This window comes from Nicotiana tomentosiformis, chromosome 9 (genome assembly GCF_000390325.3).
Source record: "Nicotiana tomentosiformis chromosome 9, ASM39032v3, whole genome shotgun sequence".
Taxonomy (NCBI): Eukaryota; Viridiplantae; Streptophyta; class Magnoliopsida; order Solanales; family Solanaceae; genus Nicotiana; species Nicotiana tomentosiformis.
This window is the reverse complement of record NC_090820.1, coordinates 52,829,180-52,853,071: the sequence shown is the minus strand read 5'-3', so window position 1 is coordinate 52,853,071 and position 23,892 is coordinate 52,829,180. Positions and strand designations below refer to the sequence as shown.

The following is a 23,892-nucleotide window of genomic DNA, read 5'->3' as shown; positions in this document are numbered from 1 at the left end:
ACGGGTAATAACTCATTCTGCAAAGAGATAGTAAAACAATTAATTTTTCAAAGCTTACGTTTATGTGTTAAGCATGAGAGTATTATATTAACTTTATTGGCTTATGTTAACTCTAGTGTTGTACGTTTATGTACCTTAACACTAACGATATTATATATATGCTCAGCTCTCATTGACAACATTCTTTCGGCCAAGCCTTCAGACACTGTTGCTATAGTTGTGCCAGTTTCGTCTGTAATTTCTACCTCAAAGTGGCACCTATGATGTGGTATGTTGTAAATTATTTTAGTTGAGGTAGAATGCATGGCACACAGTATCAAATATTGTCAATGCATCATCTTATTAGCAGCAATTGTTATCTTGGAATTAACATTCGTTGCAGCTTACAATTTAGGCATTGAATCTCTCTTTTTATTTTGCTCCGAACAAGATGGTTACATTCAGAACAACCTAGCAGATAAAATCATTGGAAATGGTCAGGTAGCGAAATTTCTCCTTCGATGTAAAAAGTTTCCGCCTACAAAATGTAAATGATGAAACAAGTCGTTAGCTTTATGTTTATAACATAAGCAGTGGAACCTGCTAAACCATTAATTGTTAATTGCATATAATTTTCAGCAGCCAAATAATACTAAGTTGCATAGTTAGTAAAACCTCATGAGCAGTGTGTTGTGACAGTAAAATATAAAAAATAGTTAACTAATTTTATGTAAAACTAAATTGAAAACTATTCTCTTTGATATTAGAATAGATTTGTTTGAATCAACAGCCTCTTTCCCAAATATCAAGATGACGTAGGATACAAATAGGATGTGATATAGTGATTAAACTTTTAAAAAATATTTCAAAATAAATTTAATTGTAAAGCGAACAATATATAACTTCAATGAAGATTTTTTATAGTTGAACTTTAACGTAAGAGTTTATTCCAAGAATTTATACTCTAATATTGTTTAAACCATACTGTTACTGAGCCGACATGAACAGTAACATATTAGAATATATTGAACAGTTATCCATATTGTATAAAAGATACGCAACGACAGAGCACGGTGTGGCATTTTTTGGCATTTTCTTTTGCAATTTAATGAACTCACAGTGGAGGTTTGCATAGCAATATCTGAAACAGATAATATTTCATCGTCAACAGCTACCAGATTAACTGATGAAGCTGACTTCATTGACCTCTTCATTGTGTATTCGATTAGCATTTGTTTGTTCTCATTTGCCCCGTAATTCGCACTGGAAATGTCAAACAATTGTTTTTCACAGAAGTAACAATAGTTAAATAATGATATGATACATTTTAAGCACAATTTGTATTGTACCAATTTCGTAATTCAGTTGCTTGCACATACAGAAGATTGATTAAGATTGTCAAGTTGTATCTTGTTGCCAAACGGGAAACTGTGTATGTAAATTTTGTTAATAAACAACAGGGAAGCATTATCCATATGTAGAAACAGGAACTTCATAAGCTTACCACCATGGTATTTTATGGTAGCTATCCGTTTCACGAGAATAACAGGGAATTCTTGCAGTTGCCTCATTTGTCTCAGTAACTCAGTTCCTTCATTGCTTGCCAATTCTTCCCATATAGTGAAGAAAAAAGGTTTCTTCCTGTATATTTATAAGTGTCAGCTAGAGATTTTTTTTGTAATAGAAGATTAAATGACTCACCTATTGTCCATAACTATGGCCTCTTGAAATCTGTTAGTCTAATCAGCAGGGTGTTGCATTGCTCCATAGTTTGCCACCACAGCTAATAGATCTATTGTTATAAACAAAAAAATAAATATTTGTAATCACCATGAGTTCCAAGCAATTAGGTTGTTATAAAGCATAGGATAACTTGAAACATACCAAATTCAACACCGCAAGGTTGTTGTTCAACATTGAGGAGCGAAATCGTACTAGTCTCGACGAAGGAGGTAACAATGCCTCCTTTTCATTATTCTTTGGAATAGACTCCACAATAGTGAATCTATGGACGACCCATTCAAACTGGTTGATATGTAGTGAAATAAGGCAGCAAATTTCTAACCTTGGCAATTGAAATCAGATACGTCTCAAGAAGTTCGAATAACTTATCACATCGTCTAATGTCGTCACCATAGAGTATTACACAAATTTATTCCTCCTACAATGTTATTAAGAACAACAATGCAGTAATTATTGGAAGAGTACAAGTGAGAAGATGTTATGTTACAATTATAGTTATAACCTGACTTACGTTTTTATCTTGGACAATTATTTGCAAGTCCATTCTGTAGTTAGTGGTGTAATTTCACTGATACTAAGTCTTTCTTCCATTTTATCAATATAACCTGCATATTGATATCCGTAAAATTGCAAGAACAAACCATCCCACATTACAAATATGAGGCAGCAAATAAAGAAAGCAAAAAAGAAGTAGATATTATAAGAGAAATTCAATATTAATTGCAAACCAGTTGGAAAAACATCAAACATATTGAAAATTAAACACAAACAAATAGAGTTTATGAGAAACCTTAGATAAATTAAAGGATAATATAAATCAGAAACTTAAAAATAGATAAAGCAGAAAGGAAAGACACATAGTAACAAAAGGAATATCCCCAAAATAAGAGTTCATATCGGTGAATAAATAAAGGAAAAACTAATTAATAAAATAAAAGAGCTTGAGAAGAAGCAATCACGGTTGGAGAATGAAAAGAGAAGAGCAGCAGCGATGGGTGCTTAGAGAATGAAAAATATGAAGGTTTTGTTAGTAGAAAAACAACGAATCAAAATTCGCGAAGTGTTCTTTTTATACTTTCTGCCAGGGCTTTCGCACCTGTGGCCAAATATGCGCACCTACGGTGCCGCATCTGCGCAAGAAACTCCGCACCTACGGAAGATCATTAATTCCCTCAACTTCGCACATGCGCTCCATATCCGCATCTGCGACCACGCAGGTGCGGAAAAGACCTCGCACATGCGGATGATGTCTGACCTCCTCACTTTCGCTTATGCGGGCACCTATCCGCATCTGCGGACTCGCAGATGCGACCTCTCCTATGCACCTGCGGACTCAGCCTACCTCAACACTGTCTGCACCTGCGAACTCCCACGCGCCCCTGCGACCTTGCAGGTGCGGGAACTTCATCGTACCTGCGCCTTCTGCCCAGCTCCTCCAATCTCGCATATGCGATCTCCCGCTCGCTTCTGCGGGCTCGCACCTGCGATGAGACATCCGCAAGTGCGATTATGACAGTTAAGTTCAACTTCAGCAATTCCTCCAATTTCCAAACTTGTTCCGTTAATCACCCGGAATTACTCCGAGTCCCTCGGGACCTCAACCAACATACCAACATAATCCACGATATCATACAAACTTTGTCGAGCCTTTGAATCACTCAAAACACCAAATTACACTCGGATTCAAGCCTAAGAACTTCTAAACTTTCAAATTTGATAACCAATGCCCAAACTAACCAAACCACGTCCGAATGACCTCAAATTTTACACACACATCACAAATGACACCACGAACCTACTCTAACTTCCGAAAATCCATTCCGACCCCGATATCAAAATTTTCATTGCCGACCAAAATCGCCAAATTTTCAACTTTCATCAATTCAAGCCTAATTCTACTACGAACCTCTAAATCACATTCCGGATGCACTCCTAAGTCTAAAATCACCTAAAGAAGCTAACAGAACCATAAAAATTCAAATCTGAGATCGTTTACATATAGGTCAACATTTGGTTGACTTTTCCAACTTAAGCTTCTACTTTAGAGACTAAGTGTCTCAATCCATTCCGAAACCAGTCCGGACCCGAACCAACTAACCCGGTATATCATAACATAGTTGAAAAGCACAAAAAGGAAGCAGAAATGGGGAAAACGGGGCTATAACTCTCGAAACGACAGACCGGGTCGTTACAGTTATATACAGTTGTAAAAGTCAAGCCTGTTTTGGAGCGTTGAGTTTTGGAGAAGGTACATTTTTGCATAGTTGTCCTAGGAGAAAGAATATAACATTATAAAAATTTTGTAAAAGCATGTTACTTAATATTTCGTAGAATTATTTCTAAAGCTACTTATATTATGGATTTTCAAAATGCTAAGTAAAATTTAACTCCTTATTTTGATAATAGACAAACTGTCATTTGAAGTAAGGCTCAAATTCAGATGAAAAGTTTAAAAATGAGCTTGTAATAATATGCTTTTTCGCCATACTATTGTTAGGTTTGAAAAAAAAAAATACTCGAACAAGCGCTTTTCTACTCTAAAAGCTCTTATATGCTCCTAAAAGATGCGAAGTGAGCCAGTATGCCTTTAGATTAAAATTCTTTATGTTACTATTTTATAGAAACTTCTTATATAATAGCGAGTTATGTTACATGAGTCCTTCGTCAAAATAAATATTTGTACACTTGCCTGGTTTGAGGTAACAGACTTGAAGGATGGTTAGTCAAAAACGTTGGACGTTGTTTAAAATTACTTCTTGTTCTCTTCATTCTCCAAATATTGATGTTAGTTTAAGGTTGAAATCTTTGAATCTTTAGATGTTACTCAGCATTAATGAAATCATTTTTACAATTGTTAGCTGTGTTTCTTATAATTTTGAATTACTTTATTCAGTAATTCTTTGTTTCGGAGATGTTTATTACTCTAACTTCAATGTTCATCAGTCATCACCTGTATTAGACCTTAGACGTGCTTTTTTTGGTGAGCACCAAATTACTCATCAGTCATTGGAATGTTATTTCAAAGGTTATCTTCTTGCAATACAGAACCACCTTGCTCTGGAGAAAGATAGGTACAAAATTCATCTAGCTTTTATAGCTGCAAAAGGGAATTCCTTGATTGTATTTGACAATGAGCAGATATCAAGTCTCTTACCAGTTATAATAGTTTGCATTTATTTAATTGGTAACGAAATGTTAACATTTTTCTTATAACTAGTTGGAACTTACAATTCTTACACACTTGCCAACTGCAAGACCATGTTGAAAATGGTCAGGTACTTCTTGAATGGCATCTTCAACCAGCTCAAGAAAAGCCATCATGCTTAATATGTTGGACTTTTATCCTTTAAGGTTCCTTTTGTTGGCTAAACGTGGCCTGAAGCTGAAGCAGTTCTTTGTCTGATTTTGATCTGGTAATTGAAGCTAACAGTGTGATTTCAGTTCATTTTCTGGTGTATTTATAGTTGGTTATCATGTTATAGTAGTTGACTTGCTTCAGTGGTTTAGTTGGGTTTTTTGCTGTCTTGGTTTCTTAAATTGTACTCAATTGTTTGAGGAATAATTTGACTTGCTTTTTCTTGTTTGGTGATTTGGTGATGGTGCTACCTTTTTTTTGGTTTCCTGTTTTTTATTTTGTTATTATTGACCAAGCAGCTCTTGTGCGGTTGCATTTCTTGTGTTTGTATTTTTCTGGTTGATTAATTTAGTAACAGAGCGAAAATAATATGGAAGTTTTCCATACAATGTCAGTAACGAGATGTAGAATCCTAACAATAGATTCTTATAGAGTAAAGGTTGAAGCTTAACACTTGGACTTATCTCAAATTTAGTTATTGTGGAACGTTGTTGCTTCTTTTATTTTGCTTATTGTTGCTTCTTGTAACAACTTTTCTAGTAAGTAAACCTTTTTTTCCCTTCCTTTAATATTGTCAAGGACAAATTATCTAACTTCCTGTTTTATTTTTATTATCTTGCTTAACGCTTACACCATTCCAACCCAACCTTCATTCTTCTTCTGAAGGGCCACAACCATTCAAATAATTATTTTACCACTTCAAAAGAAATTCTCTCCATTGACATTCCGGAGGAGTTTTATTCGATTTTTTAAAATTTCACAAAGTTAACTTGAGATTTTTCATTCGACCAAGCTATGGTTGGCGCTGATACAAGTGATTGAGGCCTACATAAAGGGTAAGTTTTATGCAATTTCTTATACTTTTCTTGTTTCGTACATGAGATCGATGAAGGTTAATAAGTTGATGAATATATATAAGTTCAAAGAAATAATACTATATTTTGTTCTGAAAATATGAATAATTCACATAAGGTTGCTTCCAAACCAATTGACATATTGTTGGAGGAACAATATAAGATTTTCAACTCTAATCGATGGTATAAGATTTGATACAACGAACCATTTGAAATGATTTATACTAACATCACCATTGCAAAGAATTTGACAATGATATTTCTATCCGAAATTATTCTAACGTTTTTGTATTTTTGGAAGAGACAGAAATTTTAGTAACGATACTGTACATCCTTGCTAACTCTTTAGGAATTTATGAATTATTCTTCGTACATAATTACTTGATATTTATCATTAATTTCAATCTCATACTTTTTAGTTTTAGTTTGCGTGTTAGAAACAGTAAACCACTTATTGGAGAAGAACCAAACAGGAGAAAAGAGATAATAGTTGCATGTGAAATATAAGTTAAAATTTCACAAATGTACAAGAAAGAGTTGTTCATTTGATGTACTATATAGATAAGCTTATGTAATCTATGCAGTTTCTAATTTTAAACACATTGGTATAATCATACAACTGTATGTACTTTTATGGGGCGGGTTTTGGTGAATAGTGAATTTAGTGTATATATATATATATATTATTATTATTATTATTATTATTATTATTATATATAAAGATATTCCATCATCTTGACCTCGACAAATAATTAAATCACCATACGACACGATGATACACATTGATCATTCGTAAAGATTTTGTAATTTATTCTTTCATCCACAATTTCAGTTAAGGCTTTGGTTTAATATTTTTGATATTATTTTACAATATCGTAGATTACATGACTCGGTATACACGTGCAACGCACGTGCCGAGAGACTAGTATGTTCAAACGTATAGAACTATTAGGACGAAAGGGCCTCGTTGTAGGCCTCAAAGCCCAATAAACTATCTGTATACAGGTGAAATCGAGCTCATGATGCATCCTAACCTCCGACAAAATAAGCCAGGCTCGAGACATGGCAACAAGGGACCGCAATCGAGCCAAAGACCTACTGAGCCAGAACCCGGGGGCATGACGCCTGCCTTCGAGAATATCGAAGCCATGGTCTCAGAATCGGTCTTAGCCTTGATCGACTTCGAAGGACATTTTCGGACAATCCAACAAAGCCAACAAAAGGCCGAAATATCAGCAACCGGTCGAATATTATGGCGGGGATCTGGGCACGTATCGGTAAGGAACCGATAATCAGTGAATCAGAAGATTTTTTTACCTTTTATAGAGTTGTACCTAAAATTGGACTCCCCTACTATATAAATGGGGTCTTATAATTCATGAAAGACATTGTAACACGCACTTAAAAGAAATCATATTATTATTTTCTTTGTCTCCAACTCTTGTTCTTTTTCATCTATATTGGTCTCAGTGAGCACGGTTCGAGAGTGGCTATTTCATTAAGGCTGAAACTATCCAACTCGTGTGGTTTGAATTTATTTTGTCTTTATTTATTCAATAGCAACTTAATTTATCGCCTTTTATCAAATTAATCTGCGTATCCTTAAAACCAGTTATAAATTTAATTGTTATCCGATATTGAGGGTAAACAGTTTGGCGCCAACCTTGGGGCTAAGGATAATAGCGGCAATTTGATACAAATTCCCGTAACACACCCTATTTACACTTGTTCTTTGAAGTGTCTTTGATTCTAGGTTAAAATCGAAATGCAAACCCCAAGTCTGCCCTTCTAAACATGGATGCGGAGTCCGGACACCATGGCGAGAACAACAATGTAGCACCCGATAATGAGGTTTCCCCAGTCGATCTCAGCGGAGTTCCGATCGCGGACCCTATCGATGTCAGTTCACATGTGTCCATCAACACAAATTTGCCTACCGATCCCGAGAACAATGTGCGTAGGGAAGTCCGATCAATTTCCCAGAATACGCACAACGGTGAAAACGATGGGATCAATTTGCAGGTAATCTTCGAAATGTTACAGGCTTAACAGGAAGCGATAACCCAATTGCAGAACCAAAGCCGAGCGCCGAGCAGGGTTGAGCCCGAGCCATCCCGGGAAGTCACCCACAGAAATGAACCGATCACGGAGAGGATGAATGAAAATGAATCGGGTACTAACCCCGAGATCATAAAAATACTCGAGGAATTGACAAAACGAATAGAATCGGGGGAGAAGAAAATCGAAGCCAATGACAAAAAGGTAGAAACCTACAATTCCAGGGTCGACCAAATCCTAGGAGCACCTCCGATATTAAAGGGCCTGGATTCCAAGAAGTTTGTTCAAAAACCTTTTCCTCCGAGCGTAATGCCGAAGCCGATCCCAAAGAAGTTTTGCATGCCCGATATTTCTAAGTACAACGGAACGACCGGCCCAAATGAGCATGTGACTTCCTACACATGCGCCATCAAAGGGAACGACTTGGTTGATGATGAAATCGAGTTTGTCCTGCTGAAAAGGTTCGGGGAAACTCTGTCCAAGGGAGCTATGATATGGTATCACAATCTACCTCCTAATTCTATTGACTCGTTTTCTATGCTTGCAGATTCCTTCGTAAAAGCACACGCCGGAGCTATCAAGGTCGAGACCAGGAAGTCAGACCTTTTCAAAGTGAAGCAGAGGGATAATGAGATGCTCAAGGAATTCTTGTCCCGGTTTCAAATAGAATGGATGGACTTGCCTACGGTCGCAGATGATTGGGCCGTTTAAGTTTTTACCCAGGGACTCAATACTCGGAGCTCGTTGGCTTCACAATAGTTGAAACAAAATCTGGTGGAGTACCCGGTCGGCACTTGGGCCGACGTGCATAATTGGTATCAATAAAAAATCAGGGTCAAAGATGATCAACGCGGGGGCCCTTCCGGGTCCGTTTATCCCGTCAGAATAGTTGACAGAGTTAGGAGAGACATTGATTGTGAACCAAGAACGAACAAGGATCGATATCATCCATACAATGGATACCGAAGGGGTAGTGGATCTGGGCGAAACCTCATGAAAAGTGAAAGAAGAATTGATCTAGATCAAAAGAACTAGGGACTCATTAGCACAAATAGTTTCGACATGCCCATCGGGCCGAAGGAAGCACCAAGGCTATCAGAGTACAATTTTAACATCGACACCGCCGTCGTCGTATCTGCAATTGGACGTATCAAAGACACCAAATGGCCTCGAGCCCTATAGTATCCAGCCCAAAGGCATTCTAACTTAATGTGCAAATATCATGGCACTCACTGTCACAGGACAGAAAATTGCCGACAATTAAGAGAGGAGGTAGCCCGGCTATTCAATAAGGGCATCTTCGAGAGTTCTTGAGCGATCGAGCCAAGAACCACTTTAGGAACAAAGATTCTAGTAAACAGATCGAACGGGAGGAACCTCAGCACGTCATTAACATGATCATCGGTGGGGTCGACATTCCCCGGGGACCGATGCTGAAGCGCACCAAAGTATCTATCACAAAGGAAAAACGAATTAGGGATTATGTGCCGAAGGGAACCTTGTCCTTCAACGATGAAGACGTTGAGGGCATCGTGTATCCCCACAACGATGCACTGGTAATATCAGTACTTATGAATAAATCTTGAGTTAAGCGTGTGTTAATTGATCCAGGGTAGCTCGGCCAACATCATCAGATTGAGGGTCGTGGAACAGCTCGGCCTACAAGATCAAATCATGCCTGCGGTCCGAGTTTTAAACGGGTTCAACATGGCATGTGAGACCACTAAAGAGGAGATAACATTACCGGTGAATACCGTCGGGAACGTTCAGGAAATAAAGTTTTATGTGATCGAAGGGGACATAAGGTACAATGCTTTATTCGGGAGACCATGGATTCACAACATGAGGGTGGTACCCTCGACTCTGCACCAGGTGTTGAAGTTCCCGATGCCGGAAGGAATAAAAATAGTTTATGGAGAACAACCGGCCGCAAAAGAGATGATCGCGGTCGACGAGGTGGTTCCGATACCCACACTTTCGACACTGAAAGTGATGGGTCCGGTCACCAAGGGAGAAACCAAATAGCAACTACTGACACCGACTCCATCCCAACCGTAAAAGCAGGAGATGGATGAGGACGATGACTACGGGGTTCCCAGGTTTTTCATAGCTCCCGATGATTCCGATGCTACCAAATCAACGGTCAAGAAAATGGAGCAAGTCGTACTGATCGAACACTTGCTCGATCGAAAGGTATACTTGGGCACGTGGTAGAATCTCGAGATCAAGAAAAAACTCATTCAATTTCTTATAGGTAACGAAGATTGTTTCGCTTGGTCCCGCCTTGATATGACAGGGATCCCGCCGGAAATAACCACTCACAGGCTAAGCCTGGACCCAAAGTTTCACCCAGTCAAGCAGAAGAGGAGACCCCAGTCCGAGGTCAAACATGCTTTCATCAAGGACAAGGTATCTAAACCCCTTAAAATAGGGTCCATCCGGGAAGTTAAATACCTGTACTGGTTGGCAAATATAGTAGCAGTCCCCAAAAAGGGGAACAAATTAAGAATGTGCATGGACTATAAAGACTTGAATAAAGTGTATCCCAAGGACTCTTTCCCTTTGCCTAACATTGATCACATGATCGATGCAACAGACAGCCATGAGGTCCTCATTTTTCTTGACGCTTATTCCGGGTGCAACCAAATTCGGATGGACCCAGGTGATCAGGAAAAAACTTCCTTTATCACCAAGTACGATACCTACTGCTATAACGTGATGACGTTCAGACTAAAAACTATCGGCGCCACTTACCAATGCCTAGTAAATCAGATGTTCGAAGAATATATAGGAAAACCAATAGAGGTTTACATTGACGATATGTTGGTTAAGCCCCTGCGAGCATAGGACCATCTGAAACATTTGCAGGAAACCTTCAGCATATTGAAGAATTACAATATGAAGCTGAACCCAGAGAAATGTGCATTCGGAGTTAGGTCCGGTATATTCCTCGGATTCATGGTATCCAATCGGGGAATCGAGATCATCCCCAATAAGATCAAGTTCGTCGAAGATATCACTGCTGTGGACAACGTGAAGGCCATACAAAGGTTAACTGGACGCATAGCTGCCTTGGGATGATTTATTTCAAGGTCATCCGACAAGAGCCACCGTTTCTTCTCACAGGAAGCTAAAACTACACTTTCAATGTCACCCCATATGTGTAGTAACCACTTACCCATTGAGGAATGTAATGCATAAACCTGAGCTCTCGGGATGGTTGGAAAAATGGGTCGTAGAGATCAGTGAGTATGACATCGAATATCGGCCTAGGACTGCCATTAAGTCTCAAATTTTGGCAGACTTTGTGACCGACTTTACACTGGCCCTAATACCTGAGGTCGAAAGAGGGTTTTTGTTGAACTCGGCGACTTCTTCGAGAATTTGGTCCCTTTTTATGGACAGTGCCTCGAACGCGAAGGGGTCCGAACTTGGAATTGTCTTGAAACCACCCGCAGGTAATGTAGTTAGATAATCTATTAGGACTTTAAAATTAACTAACAATGAGGTTGAGTATGAAGCCATGATTGTAGGTCTCGAACTAGCCAAAAGAATGGGGGCAGAGGTGATCGAAGCTAAGTTCGACTCCCTCCTTGTGGTGAACCAAGGACGTTCGAAGTTAGAGAGGAACGAATGCAAAGATACCTAGATAAGATACAGGTAACGTTACATCGGTTCAAAGAGTGGACTCTATAACATGTGCCTTGGGATCAAAACACGAAGGTTGCTGCTCTTGCTAACTTGGGATCGTCGGTCGATGATGATGAGTTCAACTCGGGGGCGGTCGTACAAATCATGAGATCGATAGTGAAAGAATGTCACGCCGAGATAAACTCAACAAGCCTAACTAGGGACTAGAGAAACAAATATATAGAATATCTGAAGATCGGAAAACTACTTTTGGACCCTAAGGAATCGAGGAATCTGCGTACGAAGGCGGCCCGGTTTATCTTGTCCGAAGACGGTACATTGTTCCGGAGAACGTTCGATGGCCCACTCGCAATATGTCTAGGACCCGGAGATGCCGAGTATGTTCTGAGGGAAATCTACTAAGGCACCTGCGGAAATTATTCGGGTGCTGAATCATTAGTTCAGAAAATAATCAGAGCTTTCTACTATTGGATCGACATGGAAAAGGATGCGAAGGAGTTCGCACGAAAATGCGACAGATGTCAAAGGCATGCTCCGATAATTTATCAGACCGGGGAGCTGCTACATTCGGTCTTGTCGCCCTGACCGTTCATGAAATGGGGGATAGACATTGTCGTCCCCTTCCCTGGGCACCCAGCAAGGCTCAATTTATATTGTTTATGACTGACTATTTTTCTAAATGGGTGGAAGCCAAGGCATTTGAGAAAGTCGGGGAGAAGGAAGTCATTGATTTTATCTGGGACCACATAATATGTCGGTTTGGAATGCCGGCCGAGATCATGTGTGACAATGAAAAGCAGTTCATCTGTAGCAAAGTAAGCAAGTTTCTCGAAGATCATAAGATCAAAAGAATCATGTCAACACCCTATCACCTTAGTGGGAACGGGAAAGCGCAGTCCATGAACAAAACCATACTCCAAAACCTTAGAAAGAGAATGATCGACACCAAAGGAAAATGGAAAGAAATACCGATCGAAGTCGTAGAACCAAGTCTCAAGTTCCGACATGCAACCGAAGAATCAAACAACGAGGCCATGAATACGAATCTGGAACTATTAGATGAAAGGCGCGAAGCCGCCCTCGTCCAAATGGCCTCCCAAAAACAACGGATCGAGAGGTATTACAATCGAAGAGCCAACCTTCGAAACTTCTATGTCTGGGACTTAGTGTTGAGGAAGGTCATATTAAATACCCGGAACCCGAACAAAAGGAAGCTGGGACCGAACTGGAAAGGTTCATATCAAATTATCGAGATCACCAGAAAGGGGTGATACAGACTGGGAGCAATGAAAAGTGAGCGACTACCGAACAACTGGAACATAACCCACTTGAAACAATATTGTTGCTGAGGTACGACCCCGTTTACTTCTTTTATTTATTTACGTTTTGGACTAATACTTACAAGTAACCGTTAAAGAAGGATACGATTTTTTAGGCTTGAAAGCACGCGTTGTACTCTTTTTCCCTTGAACCGATTTTGTCCCAAATGGGTTTTCCGGTAAGGTTTTTAACAAGGCAACAGTGGATCGTGCTAACTTAGGATCAAAGATCGGTTGTCAACAGTATCTAAGGCTTCTCTATGATCGACCTCGAACACTGGGGGGGAATCACCCTCAGATAACGATTATGGCAAGGAAAGAAACTTTGTGCTCGAATAGTCTAGGCTCGATTGATAGGATTTACTGTAAGGGCCAAACGGTCGAATGAACTGTGCCCACATAGACTGCCCGAGCCCGGACACAAAGCCTGAACACATGTGTAACTTTGTATATTACGCACAAAATTGAAAGGAAGTTTCTACCTTGCGGATAAATATTTTGCCCTTTGAAAATTTTTCTTTCTTACATTTGATCCCCTAAAGACATCGAGCCCAAGAGCCACCTCACTCGGGGATTGCCGCCCAAGGCAGATTTGGATAGCCCGGGGGCACAAAGCTTATTTGGCACTGCCCGAACTTTAAAGGCTACGTCCACCCCCATTCTGGAACGGTTATCTCAGTTAAGCCCGGATGACTCAGGGTAACAAGCCCACTGGGCAACACCCAAACAAGAAAGGCTACGACCGTCTTAAAAAGGCTCGGAGACGTCCGAGACCCGTAACCAAAAAGGCCTTCAAAATTTCTAAACCGGTTCAAAAGGCTACCATCGTGAATTGTAATCTAAAAAGTTATAAGTACTTTGGAGAAATCTTCCAGTCATATCGAGCCCTCCACGAGTGTTAAACAAAATAATATCGAGAGCAAGGCCTGTTCGAACCTCCAAACAAGACCTAATTACTATGTTCTAAGGCATTCGATATCTTTACAATCACAAGGAAAAAAGCAAAAGGAAACGAGCTTAAAAATTGTCCAAGAGAAAAAGAGCCTTTATATATATATATATATATATATATATATATATATATATATATATATATATATATATATATATGAAAAGATGTTTACAAAGGCCAAACTTCCTTAACAAAAAAGTACAAAAGTAAAAACAAAGTACAAAAGTAAAAAAAAAGAAAAAAATCTACAAGGTACTTAAACAGCTTGGTCTCCACCGGAGCCTGCCTCGTTGCCGAGACCATCAGAGTCTTCTCCGCCCCCGGATTCGTCTGAACCCTCGGAGTCTTCTTCATCCTCGGGATACGCCAACTTCTTGGCCTCGGCTGCGAGCCCCTTAGCATTTTCGACCTCGGCAGACAAATCAAAACCCCGAGCATGAGCTTCCTCGAGGGCCTCCCATCGGTACTGTCACTTCACATACTCGACAATATCTTTCAGGCGGTCCTAGGCTACCTCGACATCATCTTTATACTGGGCCACTATCTCGTTGCCATCAGCTTTGGTTACTTCAACCACCGACTTAGTCACCTTAAGCTACTTGGCAAGGGTCTCTCGATCAGAAACAACTGAGCTTAGCTGAGACTGGAGATCCTCAATCTTTTAGGACCGTGCCTCAGCCATCTCCCTCACCGCTCGAAGAAGGACCTCCTCCGAGGTCAATTGAGCCGGAGTAGTCTCCTTTTCCGAGGCCAGGCGGTCCATTCTACCTCTCCACTCTTCGTCCTCGACCTTGACTGCATCCACCTCGGCTCGGAGTTGGTCGATCCGATCAATTTTCTGTTGAACCTGTGGGTTCCGACCATTAGACACCATGTCTAGCTCATCGTCACTAACTTAAAAAAGAATTTACATGTTCAACCAGGTCGGCATGTTCTTTCCAAGCCGCTTCCAACTCAGCTCGAAGGCTCTTAGCCTCTCCTAAACGCTTCTCGCTGAGAAGTTTGTGCATGTATCTCTTCTCACTAAGCTCTCTTACTTTGGCTTCGAGTTGGTTCAGCTCATCCCGGTACCGGAAGAAAGTTTCATGGTGAAGCACCGAAGCCTACAAATACGAAGAAAAATATTAGGATTATCAATGAATTAATTCATGTATAAAAGTAAAAATCGAAATCATCTAGAGATATCTAAAGTTACCCAGTTCAGCACCTGTTATAGTTCGTTGAACAGGCAGGGCGCATGAACCTCGTTCATTTTGGCCTGGTCTTCTTCGGTCACCAGGCACCGAAGGTAACTGGCCACCCCTATGGGGGTGGAAATAAGTCATGCATCCTCCGGAATGGTAATGATAATGGATCGCTTTTGATCAGGATCCACACTCGGGGTAGGGAACCGATTGACTAATTTCGGGCTCGAGTTAGGCCCGCCTACCCCCGAGGTCGAACTATTCCTCGGTACCTCTATGTCACCTAATCTGGTGACGTCTTCCGTGGTGGTGGAATCCACGCCGTCAAAAATGCAGTGGAGGGGGTCATCCACTCCGTGGGCCCCCTCGTTGGGGAGCTCTTTCACCATTTGGGCCTCGTTATACATGGACTTGGTGAACGAGGGCGACTCGATGATGTCTATCACACCGAGTGCCTCCTTCAGTGCACTGCCTGCATCTTGGGAAGCCTCGACCCCGGTCTCCTCATCGACCTCCTTGGCTTGAGGCAGATTTGCCTCACGGATCTCTGGTTCGGAGGCCCCCTGCATTTCATGCTACGATGGCTCGCAAGCCACTAGAACAAAAGGTTCCTCTTCTTTGGATTCGTCCCTCAGGCGATAGAGCGAATCCGAAGTTGGTGCTCGGGCACTGGTTTTTTCTCTTGACTTGCACACCAGCCTTCTACTTGTTTTCATTTTCTCTGAGCTCAGGGAACTCGAAGCCCTCTTCCTCTTCTTCTCTTCGGCCTGTCTTGGAATAGGGGACTCGGCAGGAAAATTCTCGCCACCGAATGGAGGCCTCAGCTCGACATCCTTGGATAAACCTGCAAAAATAAGTAAAGAGAGTGAGGACTTAATGTAGAAAGGAGAAATCCTAATACTACCTACTCGGGAAAGAAGTCTCACTGTTGGAACGGGCCTCCCAACGGCCCTTCGAGAGTTTGTGCCACGAGCATTCGGAGTAGCGCATCTGTGATACGATACCCTCGACCCACTTTTTGAGTCGAGGGACAATATTTGGGACCCGAGCGACGGCTGCACCACCACAAAGCACCGATAAGGAAAAAAGAAGTAAGTATGAAATTGACATTCGAAAGTAAGTTATACATACGTGATGTATTCCACTTCTCGTGGAATGGCCTGCACTCAACTGGGATCAAGTCCGAAGTCCTCACTCGGATAAAACGGCCTTTCCAGCCCCGATCCCGATCCTCATAAATACTTGAGAACGGGGCTTTACTGGCCCGACGCACGAGCTTTATCAGTCCCCCTAGGACCCCTCCCCCCCGGGAAGATTCGGGGACTGTATAAGCAAAGAAGATGGTCGATGGTGAACGAGCACCCATCGAGTTTGTTCACAAAGAACCGAAGGAGGATGACAATCCTCCACAGTGAAGGATGAATCTGATCGAGGCATACCTCATATCTCTTACAGAAATCTATAATGACCAGGTCCAGCGAGTACAGTGTAAAGAGATAAGTGTAAATACTTAAGTATCCCTCGACATAAGTGATAATGGCCTCATAAGGGTCGGGACCATTATGTCTTTATCGGCCTAGTTGTAATATTTTCGGACCATAGGGAGGACCTCTTCGGTGATCGAGCAGATGTATCGCGAGACCTCCTCACACCGGCCCTGTACCGAGGAAGGCTTTTGACCTTGAAATCGACGTTGACCGAGCATCCCCCGGAGATGAATATTTTCAAAAAAGGGGTTGGGTATTGGTTCATCGACAGCCGCGCGCAGAGCGGTCTCCTCGGCCTCAATAGCCGGCCGTGAAGAAGAAGGAGTTTTTTTCTAGGGAACAATTTTGGAAGTTTTTGACAATTCTTTAGAAATGAAAATGGAGGAAAATCTGAGAAAGGAGAAGAAAGAAAGGAAATTGAAGGATTAGATGTTTTGGCTTGAGAATGAAGATGGGTAAAAATTCTTGCAAAGGACCTTGAATAACCAGGATAAAAGTGCTAAAGAGTATTGAAATATTAAAGGTACGAGGGTAGAAAGTTTGGATGTAAAGTTAAAATGAACAAAGGAAGGGGTATTTATACCAATTCAACGGTGTTTCGCATCCAGGGACGGCCGACCGGCGGTTGACATGCATTTAATGCCATTATGACTTGACTGACAAGACGTTTCGGTTGTTTTGCCATTTCTGTCACGATGTATCGAAGTAAGAATCGAAAGCTCATGTCGTTTCTCGTAGTTTACTCTCTAAAAAACGAGGGGACTATCTGTATACGGGTGAAATCGAGCTCATGGTGCATCCTAGCCTCCGACAAAATAAGCCAGGCTCAAGACATGGCAACAAGGGAACGAAATCGAGCTAAAGTCCCATCGGGCCAGAACTCGGGGGCATGACGCCTGCCTTCGAGAATATCGAGGCCATGGTCCCGGAATCGGTCTTAGCCTCGATCGACTTCGAAGGACATTGTCGGACAATCTAGCATAGCCAACAGAAGGCCGAAATATCCGTAACCGGCCGAATATTACGGCGGGGATCTCGGCACGTATCGGTAAGGAACTGACAATCAGTGAATTAGAAGATTTTTTACCTTTTATAGAGTTGTACCTAAAATAGGACTCCCCTGCTATATAAAGGGGGTCTGATAATTCATAAAAGACATTGTAACACGCACTCAAAAGCAATCATATTATTATTTTCTTTGTCTCCAACTCTTGTTCTTTTTCGTCTATACCGGTCTCAGTAAGCTCGGTTCGAGAGTGACTATAACATTAAGGCTGAAACTAACCGATTCGTGTGGTTTGAATTTATTTTGTCTTTGTTTATTCAATAGCAACTTAATTTATCGCTTTATATCAAATTAATCCGTGTATCCTTAAAACCACTTACAAATTTAATTGTTATCCGATTTTGAGGGTAAACACTATCCACATAAGGACATTCACTTGAAAATTTTGCCATCTAATCTTTATGCAATACTGGAAAAATCGATTGTTTCTGGTTCAATATTCTCCACATATAATATTATACAAGTTTTTACAGATTTGAACCAAGATATATTTAAAATTTTATGAGTTTATCCTCAAAAACATTTAGTGAAGATATGTCCATTCCAAATTCCTTGTTCTTAAAATGTAGTTCAGATCTTTAGTTAAGTATTTATCAGTATCCTCACTTCTTATTGTGTGTAAGCTATGAGATTTGAAATTTGATCCCGGAATTATTTTGAGGAACAATACCCATCTCTAATTTCTACTTATTATAAACGGTGATGTTTCTGAACAATACCCATCTGTAATTGTAACTCTATTAAACAGTTATTTGGCCGTTCATTCTATAGTTATGAAGCCAAAAATAATTATTTTCCCTTGGACGGAGCAGTTGTATGTGCAATGAATTTAGCATAATACAACTACAACATTTAGGATTTCGTCATCATCATCATCTGAAAGTCAATAAAGAAATGGGAATATTTGTATTGGATTTGCAATGTTAGTTCTGACAAGGTGGGTTGCTCCGATAGTAAGCGTCCTTCACTTCCAACCAAGAGGTTGTGAGTTCGAGTCACCCCAAGAGTAAGGTGGGAGTTCTTGGAGAGAAAGATGCCGAAGGTCTATTGAAAACAGTCACTAGTAGAATTATATTGGGTTGTTGTTGTTGTTGATTTGCAATGTTAGGGGGCATGAGAAAGACGTGGTCACCATACCAAAAACAAAGGTCCACAAAACTCTCACTCACTTTATTTCTTACCCTCCGCCTCCGAAGTCTAACAAATTCAAACAAGAGAACTAATCAAGACTTCTAAATGAACTGTATTGTCTTAAGTATTATGTTTCTGAGTCAAGTTTACAACTTAAATAAAAAGTGATACACTTAAATATTTTCCTCCTACATATTTGCTGCAGATAGGATTGGACGGCGAATAGTTGGAGAAGAAAAGATACGAGAGAAAAGGCCCTTTGACATGAATGCAAACTTGCATCTAACAAATACAATGTGAAATTAAAACCATTAGGTGCCGTTTGATTATTGGTATAAGAATCATGTTCTTGGTATAAAATTTAGGATTGTGTTTCCTCAGTATTTAGTAGCTAGTATCAATAGACATTTATATTTAAATTTTGATATTATTTATATCTCATTTGATGTGTAATATATAATACTAGAATTAGCTATACATGAATAAATATGACAATGTTATCCCCTCAAAGTCCTTTTCATTGTCATCACTGAAATATTTAAGGTTCAACAAATTAATATCAAATGTAACAAATTTAAAAAATTTAAGTATCACAATTGAACTACTATATACTTTGTAAGGATCATATAGACAGAACAAGATATCAAATTGATATGTTTATCTTATCCACCAAAGATACAAATACAGTAGTCTAAAAAATTGAATTGGTAAAAAATGTACCTCACACGGCTAATATAGGAGTCAAAATGTGGCAAGCATTTCCTAGTAAAATCCACATCAGTCGGGGTCTCCTAGATCAAATATTGAAGACCGGAGAACTAGTCCTTATAATCTTCTTATTCATACCAGTTTCCCTCCGTAGGATATCGTGATGACACTTAATCTCTACGACTAGGTAAGCCTAATATTTGATATAACTAAACATATATAATTAACAAAATACTAAAAACCAGCTGTCTGAATAACTCATATAAACTTCCGAAAAACAGAATCTTAACAAAACACTCCCCAAGAACGGTGAAACAGAGTCATAAGTTCTACATAGTAAGCTAAAATGGCTAGTACATCACTGTCTGAATGGAAAATACAGCAGTAGTTAAAGCAAAAGAAGGTGACTTCGAGGCCTGCGGACGCCGAGCATGCATACCTTGAAGTCTCCATAAGCAGCTAGCAGATGATCACTAACGACAGGCACGAACAGACATACCTGGATCTACACAAATGTGCAGAAGCGTAGTATGAGTACATCACAATAGTACCCAGTAAGTATCAAGCCTAACCTCGGTAGAGTAGTGACAATGACAGGTCAAGATACCTACTAAGATATAAATAAATAGTATAAAAAGATAATAAAGGTAAATAATGAAAAGCAAAAAAATAACTGATACAGAACAATCGACAGCAAGACCAAATACTGAAATTTTAAGCACATGAATAACATGAGGCAATCAGTTAATTAAAGAGAACCAAAATAATCATATACGGACAATAACTGACACACAAAAAAAAAACAAGGAAGATCACAACAACAAGAATTACTACGAGGTATCGCCTCATGTACAATAAGAATCACCATCGAAGTACCATCTCGTGTATATGTATCAAGAATTACAACTGAGGTACCGCCTCGTATTCACAATTCACAATCCCAATCTTTCCTTATACCACCGCGTGAGCCTTACAATTGAAATAGGTTTTGAAAACAGTTTTCGTGAAATAGCTACATGCACTTTAGCCCACCTTATGATGCCGCGTGGCTTCACGTAGTTCCCCTACAAGCAACACGCACATAAGTCTCACCTTATACAGCCGTATGCGCGTCAATATCACATTACAATAACAACTCTCACCACAAGTGCCTGTATATCCCAATATGCCAATAATCAACAATATCAATATTTCCACAACAATAGCCCACGACTCCACCACAACCGGTACAGGAATATCAACAACAACAATAGATGTAAAATGCTCAGCAAGGAAGATGTTTCAACAATAACAATTTCGCCCTAACGTGATAACGGCTTTCACAACTTCAACACCAATAACTCAATAATAAGAGAAAATATATAACCATGATGCTAAATAAGAATAACTCACAATGGAAGAGATAACGTGTAACAATAACTTCAAATAATGAAAATCAACAAGGAAAGGGATAACATGAACAATAACTCCAAATAATGATAATGAACAATGAGAAAGATAACACAAAAATAATTTCAAATAATAATAATAATCAACAATGAGAGAGATAACATGTAACATTAATAGAGGCAATAAGTTCAACCAAGCATGAGAGCAATTTACCAATTAGAATGTAGAACAAGTATTAACGAAATCATTTAAGGCATGTAAGGATAGCCTAACACAAGTAAGAATAGATTGACTAAGAGAATTTATAATATGATACTGCAATTCAATTAAAGCATGTAAAGAGTCTAAGTTGTCTAAACCGATCAATTACCACATACAATCCATGTACCCACTCATTACCTTGCGTAGACATCTTTTACACAGCACAAATGAATCAAACATTACCAATTATAAGTGGTAGTTCCCTCATACAAAGTTAGGCAAGACACTTACCTCAAAACACGATAACTCAATCCGCTAGTAAGCCTTTTCTGCGATTATCCAACTCTGAACGGCTCGAATCTAGCCAAAATAACTTTATACCATAAGTACAAACCATAGGAAATTATTCCGAATAATAAATTTACAATCTTTAAAGAAAATCAAAAAGTCAACTCAAAAAGTGAACCCCAGACTCGAGTCTCGGAACCCGACCAAACTTATAAAATCTGAACACTCATTCGATAACTAGTCCAACCATACTAAAATTACTCAAATCGCCTTTCAAATCCTCAAAATATAGTTTATCGAGTTTTCATAATTTTTCCCAATTTTTCCAATCCAAAACACTACTTAAATGGTAAAAACAATGATGGGTTCATGTAAACTAATCAAATCCGAGTTAGAATCACTTACTCAAATCGCCACAAACCGAGCTCTCTAAGTCCAAACGATAAAGAATGAAATAAAACCCTCGTTTTTGAAATTTAACATTGCTGCCCAGTTATCCTCTTTCGTGATCGCAAACAAACCCTCGCGATCGCGGAAAACATTCTCCAGCTCATAAAGCCTTCTTCGCGATCACGCGAAACCAGTCGCGAACGCGATGACCAGCTTTCTCAACCTACGCAATCGCGCTCCAGGCCACATGAACGCGAAGAACACTATGCCTCTGCCTCAGCCCCAGCCTCACCTTCCTTATACGCGAATGTGATCCACCTCACGCGTTCTCGATGCACAAGCTCAGCAACCTTCACGATCGCGTCCTTTACTTCACGAACGCCAAGAGTAAAATTCCACCTGCCACAAACTACTCTACACGATCGCGACATGTCCTCCGCGAACGCGATGAAGGAAACCAGACTCAGAAAAAACAGCAATCCCATTTCAAGAACTATTGGTCCGAATTCAATCTGAAACACACCCGGGGGCCTCGGGACCCCGTCCGAACATACCAACGAGTCCTAAAATATGATATGAACTCGCTCGAAGCCATAAATCACATCAAGCAATACTAAAACCATGAATCGCACATCGATTCAAGCCTAATGAACTTATGAACTTCTAAAACTAATGCCGAAACATACCAAACCGACTCCAATTATCCTCAAATTTTGCACACAAGTCATAATTGACATAACGAACCTATTCTAACTTTCGAGACCGAAATCCAGACCCGATATCAATAAAGTCAACTCCCGGTAAAACTTCTCAACCTTCCAAACCTTTACTTTCGCCAATTCAAGCCGAAACGACCTACGAACCTCCAAATCAATATCCGGGCACGCTCCTACGTCCAAAATCACCATAACGAGCTATTAGAATTGTCAAAACTCCATTCCCGAGTCGTCTACACAAAATTCAAACTCCAGTTAACTCTTTCAACTTAAGCTTTCAACTTTGTAACTAAGTGTCCCATTTCACTCTGAAACTTACCCGAACCAATACCAACCACCCTGACAAGTCACATAACCACAATATAACTTACAGGAGACAATATATAAGGGGGAAAGGGGCTAAAATACTCAAAATGACTGGCCGGGTCATTACATTCTCCCCATCTTAAAACAAACGTTCGTCCTCGAACGAGTATAGAGACATACCTGAAGTGATGAAAACATGAGGATAACAGCTACGGATATCATGCTCGGTCTCCCAAGTTGCCTCCTCGACTGGATGACCCCTCCAGTGAACCTTTACTGAAGCAATGCTCTTTAACCTCAACTTTCGGACCTATCTGTCCAAGATAGCCACCGGCTCCTTAATATAAGACGAATTCTTGTCCAATTGGACTTAGCTGAAATCTAACACATGGGAAGGATCACCGTGATACTTCCGGAGCATAAAAACATGGAATACCAGATGAACTATAGCTAGACTAGGTGGAAATGCAAGCTTGTAGGCCACCTCACCAATCATCTCAAGAATCTCAAAAGGTATAATATACCTAGGGCTCAACTTTCCCTACTTCCCGAACCTCATAACACCCTTTATGGGAGAAACCCGAAGCAAGACCCGCTCTCCAACCATGAATGCAATATCGCGAACCTTCCGATCTGCATAACTCTTCTGTCTAGACTGGGTTGTATGAAGCCGATCCTGGATCATCTTGACCTTCTCCAAAGCATCTCGGACCAAATCTGTGCCTAATAACTTAGCCTCTCCCGACTCATACCACCCAACTGGAGAACGACACCGTCTCCCATATAGGGCCTCATAAGGAGCTATCTAAATACTCGATTGGTAGCTATTGTTGTAGGAAAACTCTGAAAGTGGCAAGAACTGATCCCAAGCACCCCCGAAATCCATAACACAGGCACAAATCATATCCTCCAATATCTAAATAGTGAGCTCGGACTGTCCGTCTGTCTGAGGGTGAAATATTGTACTCAACTCAACCTGTGTGCTTATCTCATGTTGTACAACTCTCCAGAAATGCGATATGAACTGCATACCCCAGTCAGATATGATAGATACCAGTACGCCATGAAGTCGGACAATCTCGTGGATATAAACCTTAGCCGGATGCTTTGATGAA

At 40.1% G+C, this 23,892-nt stretch overlaps 1 long non-coding RNA gene across 1 annotated transcript; it reads right to left on the bottom strand.

Moving 5' to 3' along the window:
* Positions 1-364: 364 nt before the first annotated feature.
* Positions 365-1,772, bottom strand: LOC138899492 (uncharacterized). Its single transcript, XR_011411176.1, has 4 exons — positions 1,681-1,772; positions 1,484-1,620; positions 1,098-1,407; positions 365-517 (listed from the first exon to the last, which is right to left on the bottom strand). It is a non-coding gene; the product is annotated as an uncharacterized lncRNA (long non-coding RNA).
* Positions 1,773-23,892: the final 22,120 nt, after the last annotated feature.